Here is an 8947-nt window from a genome sequence, read left to right as displayed (position 1 = left end):
TCCACCTGAAGGCCTTCTGCATGAAGCTCCATCCAGCCCGGCCACAGTGAGCACTCCATCCATCCTTCCTATCTAGGCTGGGGCAGAAAAACAGACGTTGGGTTTGGGGGGCATCTTAAGGTTCCAGGGGTCATACCACATTCCCTGCCTGTAAAGAACAACTTGAGACAATGAAATTTGTGAGGAACATCCTGCCTTCCAGGCTAAACACTGAGCAGCAGCACCAGGCTCCAAAGCCAGGGTGGGGAAGACCCAGCCTTCCTTAGTCAGCAGCTGAGGAACCTTCTGCCCCAGGAGCGTGCGCTGCCAGGGGAGGGCTGGGGGCTTCTGGCAATTATCGCATTGGTCTGAGCCTGCCGGCTCTCAACAGCCAGAGTGCAGGAGTAAAAGGGGAATAACTTCTGCTTTTCGCAACTTGTGCTTTTGTTCACTTTTCCAAACCCTCCCACACCCAATGATGAGAGTCATATAATCTCACAGTGACAATATTTGTCTAGGTCAGATCATCTATTCCCCTGCCTCTGGGTAAAACTACATTTAAAATGCCCCATAAAAATAGTTGTCAGCCCTTGCCTGAATCTTAACCACAGAAAAATACTCTCCAACTTCTCACGGCTCTGCCCATTTGGAAGGCGACGCTGTGTCCCACAGCTCAACCCATCTGAAACTTCTGCTAATTTAATCCCCTTCTACACGGCTATAAGTTCATTACTCCCCTCCTTTCATCTGTCGGCCGACACAGAAAGTAGCTGCACTTCAGAATTATTACCACCATCCTCACCATTGCATTTGCTGAGCCCTTAGGTTGTGCCAGGCACTGCACTAAACTTTTTTTTTTTAATCCACATCGATGGTTTATTTGGAAGTTTTTCTGATTATGGGGGTTCTTTCATCAAATGAGGACTCAAAGGGGAGAGAAAATAAAAGGTACGTTTTTTAGTTTGAAAGTCACAGTTTACCATTCTATACTTAGACTAGAAGGAAAGTGAAGAGCCCACTGGTGGCAGGAAGAAGCAAGAGTCTTCTGGGGTCTGGCGTTTGAAGAGCTAGATGTTCAGTTACTGTGCATTTCCATTGTTTTTCCATGGCAGAACACAGGGCAGAGATTTGGGACCTCACATGCTTGAAGTAAGGTTACTCTTATGTTCCATAACTATGTTGCTTGCAGGGCTGTTGTTACCACGTAGCTGGCTGTGCCCAAGACAGATGGGATGCTGGTCTGTTCTCACAAATCTTTATCCCAGTCTTCACTGCAAGGAGGGTATTGCCACGTGCTCTCAGCTGGAGTCTCTCGTCCAAGGTTCCTGGTTTGGTTGACAACATCTTGCTTGATACAACTTTTGTCATCATAGCTTGAGATATGATGACTGATTTCCACCTGAGGAACTTGGTGGTGAGCATTGAAGGGACAAGCAGCCAATTTGTGTGCAACATCAGGATGATTCTTTCTGCAAATCTGCAAGCCGCAATCTAGTGATTTTTATCATAGGGACATTGTAATATCTTTTCAGGGTCCAGGGGATCAGTGTAAGTTTCTTCCATATTGGAAATGGAGGAGCTGAATCCAAGTGCTTGGTCCAGACACACCCTCCCCACAGTGGCCCTCACCCCACATCTTCCTAAATTTTTCTCATCCATTTAATCTTCACAACAATTCTATGTAGTACATGCTGTTATTATTGCCTTTTTATGGGAATAATATGAGGAAACTGAGACAGAACAAAGCTAAGTAACTTGCCTATGATGACACAATAAGTGGCAAAACCAAGATTTGAACTATGGCAGATTAATTCCAGAACCCATCCATATGCACTGTGTTCCCTGCCTCCCTCTGCATAGTTATTGACACTGAAGAAGAGGCACAGCATTCACAACGTAAAAGTTTTCAAAATTCAATTTGTTTTCTAAAATATTTCTTATTTGCTGGGAATTTAAGATAACCATAAATTCACACTGATGACCTGACTCAGGGGAGGCTAAAAGTCTTCCAGTAATTGCCCAAACCAGCAAATGTTTTCTTTAAAATGAGCCTCAAATACTGCCCTGTGCTGTGGGAAGAAAGTGATGGGTCTCAAACTAAAAAAGAAGTTTGACAAACCCCTGTGATACTTCTAGACCTAAGTAACTCTGCTGTGGGTCTGTAGATTTTTAAGACTCTTCTTGTTGATTTGGACACAGCATTACCTAGCCTAGTGACTTAGAATCCTCTCTGTACATTAATAGGATTTGACTCAAGAGCCTCAAGGAAAGCAGATAGGAATGGGTGTGAGAGATGAAGATAAGAGTCCAGGGAAGGACACAGAGAAGAAGGGACTCCCCAGCTGCAGAACAAAGGTGAGCACAGATGGTCAAGAGAAAGGCAGGAGAATGCGGGGCGGGGAGGCAGGGGGATATCTACAGCCCAAGGCTGGAGAGCTTCTGGAGTGGCCTGGCAGCAAGAGGCCTAGGAATGACCAGCAGGAACCACTCCCATCCCAGAGCCTCCCTGAGAGATCATATTTGGGTTGGGGGTCCTTAAAGGAGCTTGGTTTCCTGCAGTTCAGCAGGGGGGAAGGGCATATGTAATTACAGGAGCAAAACGCTGATCTCACTATCAATGTAATTTCATTTATACTCACAGGCTGGTAAAGAAGGAAGAATATCCAGTTCTAATCCTAAAAAACAAAGCTAATAATAAAACTTCCTATTCAAAAACCCCTGCTATTCCCTAATAACCTACAAGATAAAGCCCTGACTCCTCCACTTGTCACACAAGGCCCTTTGTGATCCAATTGCTGCCTCCCCCCGGGGGCACAGTGTTCCCCAGTCTTCCCTAAATACACCATGCCAAAGCCCTGACTCCTCCACTTGTCACACAAGGCCCTTTGTGATCCAATTGCTGCCTCCCCCCAGGGGCACAGTGTTCCCCAGTCTTCCCTAAATACACCATGCCTTTGCCGACCTCTGCACCTGTGCCATGCAGCACCTTCTCTAGAAGGCCTGCCTTCCCTTTCCATATCCCTACTACTTATTTCACAAGGCCTGCTAAGCTGCCACAACTCCCAATTCATTTTGTTACTGGACAGCATTTCCAGGTTCTTGGTCAAACAGTGAAGAAAAATCTTTTATGAGATTGACAGGAGCCCACATCATGGTGAGCACCCGTAAGGAGAAAAGAAAGAAAGATGGACAGACAGAATATTCAAACAATAGGATTTTATCATAGAGTGAAAGTATGTGCAGAAGGGAGCACATGCAACCTCACAAGTGAGGAACACCCCTGGATTCTTAGGAGGAGGGTTTATAACAAGGGTGTTTCTCTATCCTAACTAAGAGGAGCTATACTAGGCCATGGGGGAGAGTCAAGGGTAATTAAGGCCTAACAGGGTGATGCAAGGTTTCATACGCTTCCTGTCATGCATCCCTGAGCTTCTGAAGTTTTTGGTCATGTGCAGCAGAGTCACTTTTCCCTTAACTTTGTCCTTTCCCGCTAGTGTCACAGGTGGAAGGTCATGTAGAGGTCGTCTGCACTTTCGTTCCCCATAGTGCACAAGTGCCGCGGTTTTTGTAAACTGCAAAGTTCCAGGTCCAGGTGCATTGTGCTGACTGGTAGGGTGGTTAAGCTGTTGTCAGCTCAGTATGGGTTCATTAACTGCAAATCAAGGAGGTGGCTAATGCTGATTCTGTCTGAATATTTATGAACAAACTCCCTGGGGCATGTCCTTATTCTGTCCTGCCTCACTTTCTCCTCTCACCTTCTATCCCTTGCTCCCCAGTTACCCATCCTTTCCTTTGGGCTCCACAATGCAGTGTTCAGTCACGTTTAAACACTGCCTGGATGGTGTTGTAGTTGTTGGCTGCCTTTCCTGCGTCCTTTCCTCCACGGTGAGCTACAGTAGACAGCCACCCCTCTCTCATCTTTATCTCTCACACCCATTTCCATCTGCTTTCCTCAAGGCTCTTGAGTCAAATCCTATTAACCTATGCAGAGGATTCTAAGTCAGTAGGCTGGGTAATGCCATATCCAAGTCAACGAAAGGAGTCTTGTCGAAATCTGTGTAACAATAGATATTTTTGGAAGCCAAGGCTTGGAATACTTGTGTGTTCGATGACACAGGAGCAGGTGACCCAGGAAATTAACCTGCATGATGTGCCTGGAGTGAGGACATTCAACGAATACTGGTTGAAACCAGGCCTTCCATTGGCCTTGATTTCTTGTGCGCCCGCAGACAAGATTGGGTTTGCATTTGGCATCCCAGAAAGACTACAACTGTCAAAATTTCTCAATCTCATTCATGGGAAAACTCCTTTTGTCGTTAAGGCTAGTTTTTTTTAATTCAAGAAGCTGGGAGAAATGAAAAATTTTAACTGGCCAGGATGTCTCCCATCACTGTGTCCCCATCCTTGCCTGGGACAGTAACACCCTTCTGCATTCCTCATTTCTCTGGCTCCCTCTCGTTGCCCCCTCCCCAATTATGCCAACAGGCATGGCTCAGGAAGGCCAGCCTCTGGCCTGTTCTACCCCCTGCTCCTCATCACTCTCTTCTGCCACCATCATTTACTAGGCTGTTTGGTTCAACCTGCTTGGCCACATGATAGAGGACAGTGTTCTCAGCACCAGCAGTTTCAATGATGCAGGTCACTTTCCTGAGTCATCTGTCAGTGTGTCATCAAGTACACCAGATTCCGAGCACTTCCTTCCAAAAGTGTCACTGGCTATTCAGATTTCTGAAAGGCTCCTCTTGTGGATTTATTTTAGAGTATACACAGCGTTACCTGGCCTTCTGGCTTGAGAATCCTCTTCATATTTTGACAGAACCTCAAGAAAAGAGATAGGAATTGGCTTTTTCAGTCTACCCCAGCAGATTTGCTTCTCTTAAATTAATTCATCCCTGGAAATCAGCAAGAACTCCTAGGCCAGCATTCCTCAGCAGGCTTTCCCTCTTGGCTTCTAGAGAATGCAGTAGGATGGCCTGGGAATGAGGTCTGGGGGTCCCAGGACTGGAATTCCTCCTGTAGGAACACTGAGTTTAGGTCTGCCTGCCGGGCACAGGGAATCCTCTAGTACTACAACTCAGGCTCAGGCACTGCATGAGTTCTGCCTCGCTTCCTGGCAACAGTTCCACTCGGGGTAGCAGCAAAGTTGGAGCAGGTGCAGGCCTTTCCCCCTTACCCAGTCTGGCTGCAGGACATTACACCTCTAGAAAAACAGCTGCCTGCCAGTCCACACTTCACCCAGGGCCTCAGATCACTCTCTGCCCACAGCCCCCAGAGCCACTGTTAACTGACCCCAAAGTATACTGCCTTCCCAGGGTTCCTGGAATCAGCTGGGCTCCCTGTGGGCACCTGGGGTTCGAGTAGACCCTAAAGATCTGGTCTGTCCCTGAGGTGAGAGGCAGAGACTGGGGAGACTTTCCTACCAGTTCTGCAGTATCCAGTTCTCTAAAAGTGAACAGTTCCATGCCTGGATCAATTTTTAACTTCTAGAGAGCCAATTATTCCTCCTTGGAGTTCCCCTGGAATAAAACCTGGTTGCAGCCTAGTTCTTCAGTGTGGGAGGGAAGTTAACTCTCTGTTGCACCCCAGGACCCAGCCAGGCACAGAGCTATGTGCCAAACTGAGCCTCCCCTGGGAGAACCCCAGAGCCATCTGACCGGCAGAGCCATGGCTGAGGAAAATGGGTGAATGGCAGTATGTGCCAGCCAGGTGGATGAGAAGTCACCACAGAAGGCAGTAGGCGGACAGCCACGGCATTCTGGAAGCAAGACTCAGCTAGGCCCCAGTCAAGCTTCCAGAATGCCCTGGCTGTGTGAGCCTGGAGTCAGGAGCTGAGCCATGACAAAGAAAGGGGCAGGCAAGATCAAAGGCAATGCAGAATCACACTGTAAGGCCTGGGGCACAGGCAGGAGTCCCCCAGATGTGGGTGTGAAAGAGTGACCAGAGCAGAGCATGGGGCTCAGCAGAAACTTCTTAATTCCCTTTATGCTATGGGCAGAATTGTGCTGGCAACCTCCTGGGACTGCATTGCAGAATCACACTGTAAGGCCTGGGGCACAGGCAGGAGTCCCCCAGATGTGGGTGTGAAAGGATTTTACAGAGCAGAGCATGGGGCTCAGCAGAAACTTCTTAATTCCCTTTATGCTATGGGCAGAATTGTGCTGGCAACCTCCTGGGACTGCAGAAAGATGACAAAGGGTCCCCATCTGTGAAGAGAGAAGGGTTTCATGTGGTTCCAGCCAATGGAGGGGAGAATCAGCCCCTACTTGGGACAGAGAGTGACACTCTTTCTTGTGCCCACCTAAAGCCCTTGAGCCTGAACTAGCCATGACATGTCTGAATTCTCCATGGAGCCTGCATGGAGAGGGGTCCTTTCATCGTCTGCACAAAGGACAGCACCTGAGAGACCCTTCTTACCTCCTGGTCTTTTAAGGGGTAAAAAAGCACCTGAGACTCTCAGAGTTGCAGGACAAATACCACCCCACGTGTGAAGTACAAACTGGGATTATGAAAGAAAAAGGCTCTCTTGTTTTTAAGGTAATAGAATTTCTACACCCAAATGAACTGTGCCCCAAAAGCATTACTCTGGAAAACTATACCTTATGCCCTGGTGATGCCATTGCTGGAGATATTTTGGGATGCCTCCTATGGAGGCCTTCAGAGACCATTTACAAGGCACCAAAGGGAACCAGTATCAACATCATAAAACCACACCTTGTTTTGCCCAAGAATGGTATTACCCAGTATAGTAGTCAGGACCAGGAGAGAAATCCAAATCAAACTAGCTTTCTTATGTTTTTTCCTAAAAGTTTTATATAAAGTATCACATTTCACATTTAAGGTTGTGATACATTTTGAGTTAACTTTTGTGTAATGTGTGAGACTTAGATTAAGGTTATTTTTTTGCCTATGGATGTCCAGTTGCTCCAGCCTCATCTTTTGAAAAGGTTGACTATCCTCCATTGGGTCATATATGTACCTTTGCCAAAAATCAATTAAGCCTCTTTGTGTGAGTTCATTTCTGAATTCTCTGTTCTGTTCCATTTATGTTTGTGTTTCATTTCCCATTACCATATTGTCTCAATTAGTGTAGCTATATAAGAAGTCTTAAGATTGGATTATACATAAATTTATTTCAGGAAATTGAAGTCTTGAATTAAATTCCTCTCTTTTTATTCTTCTTTTTCAAAATTATTTTAAATATTCTAGTTTCTTTGCCCTTCCATATAAATTTTAGAATAATCTTTTATATCTAAAAAAATAAATCATCCTGGGATTTTAACAGGAAATGTGTTGAACCTATATATCAATTTGGGGGGAATTGACATTTTTATTGTGTTGAGTCTTCCAATCCCTGAACATGGTATGTCTCTCCATTTATTTAAATTTTCTTTGATTTATTTCATTAGGATTTTATAGTTTTCAGCATACAAGTCTTGTACATGTTTCATTAGATTTACCTAGTCCTGTACTTGTTTTATTAAATTTACACCTAAGCATTTCATTTTTTTACTGAGCGACTATAAATGGTATTGTATTAATTTCAATGGTCACATGTTCATTGCTAGTATATAAAAATACTATTGATTTTTGTTTTTTTATCTTGTATCCTGTGGCCTTGCTGAACTCATTTATTAGTTTTAGGAGATTTTCTCTTTTTTTGATAGATCTTTGGAATTTTCTAGATTGACAGTCATGTCATTTGCAAATAAAAGCCACTTTATTTCTTCCTTTTTTGTCTGTATGCGTTATATTTCCTTTTCTTGTTTTATTGCAGTGGCTAGAAATTCCAGTTAAATGTTGAATTAGACTGGTGAAAGCAAACATCTTTGCTTTCTTCTGAACTTAAAGGTAAAACATTCAGCTTCCACCAGCAACTATAAGGTTAATTGTAGGAGTTTTGCACATGCCCTTTATCAAGATGAGGAGTTTCCCTCTATTCCAAAATTTTGAGAGGTTTTTTCCTTATTATAAATGGGTGTTAAATTTTTTCAAATGCTTTTTCTGCATTAGGTATGATTATATAATTTTCTTCTTTAGCCTGTTAATATGATTGATTACCCTAATTGATTTCTGAATACTGAATCAGACTTGTATCCTTGGAGGAAACTCCATTTCATCTTGGTATATATATTTTTTGTATGTTGCTAAATTTTATTTGCTAATATTTTGTTAAGGATTTTTGCATCTATATTCATGAGGTTTATTGGCCTGTAGTATTCCTTTCTTATAATGCTTTCATTTTGGTAACAGGATAATACTATCTTCATAAAATGAATTGGGAAGTGTTCTTTCTTATTTTCTGGAAGAAATTTGGGTAGAATTTGTTTAAATATGCGGTAGAATTCTCCAGTGAAAATATCTGGGTCTTGATATTTCTTTTTTGAGTTTTTAAACTATGAATTCAATTTCCTTAATAGTTAAAAGGCTAATGCCTTTTAGGCTAATGTCAGGTGAGTTACAACAGTTTGTGTTTTTCAAGAAAGGGGTCCATTTCCTCTAAACTGTCATATTTATGTATGTGGAGTTACTTGCAGTGTTCCCTTATGATCTTTTTTCTTCCAGGTCTATAGTAATATCCCTTGCTTCATTCCTGATATTGGTCATTTCTGTCTCCTCTCTTTTTTCTTTCATTAGTTTGGCTACAGGTTTATCAATTTTATTGATTTTTTAAAGGATTATCTCGTTGTTTCATTGGTTTTCTCTATTGTTTTCTGTTTTAAATTTTGTTGACTTCTGCTCTCATCTCTATTATTTCCTTCCTGCTGCTTGCTATGAATTTATTTTGCTCTTCTTTTTCTTGGTTCTTAAGGTAGGAGCTAGATTATTGATTTGAGACCTTTCTTCTTTTCTAGTATATTCAGTTAGTGCTGTAAATCTACTTTTCAGCACTGCTTTAGCTACGTTTCACAACGCTGATATGTTGTATTTTCATTTTCATTCAGTTCAATGTGTTTTTTTTTTTTTTTCC

General features: G+C 43.3%; 1 pseudogene; it reads right to left on the bottom strand.

The window, feature by feature from the left end:
• Positions 1-1058: 1058 nt before the first annotated feature.
• On the bottom strand, positions 1059-1542 carry LOC103599481 (annotated as a pseudogene).
• Between the last annotated feature and the right edge of the window lie 7405 nt (positions 1543-8947).

The sequence above is a fragment of the Galeopterus variegatus genome, unplaced genomic scaffold, assembly GCF_000696425.1.
Source record: "Galeopterus variegatus unplaced genomic scaffold, G_variegatus-3.0.2 Scaffold2983, whole genome shotgun sequence".
NCBI lineage: Eukaryota > Metazoa > Chordata > Mammalia > Dermoptera > Cynocephalidae > Galeopterus > Galeopterus variegatus.
This window is presented reverse-complemented; position numbering and strand designations above follow the sequence as displayed.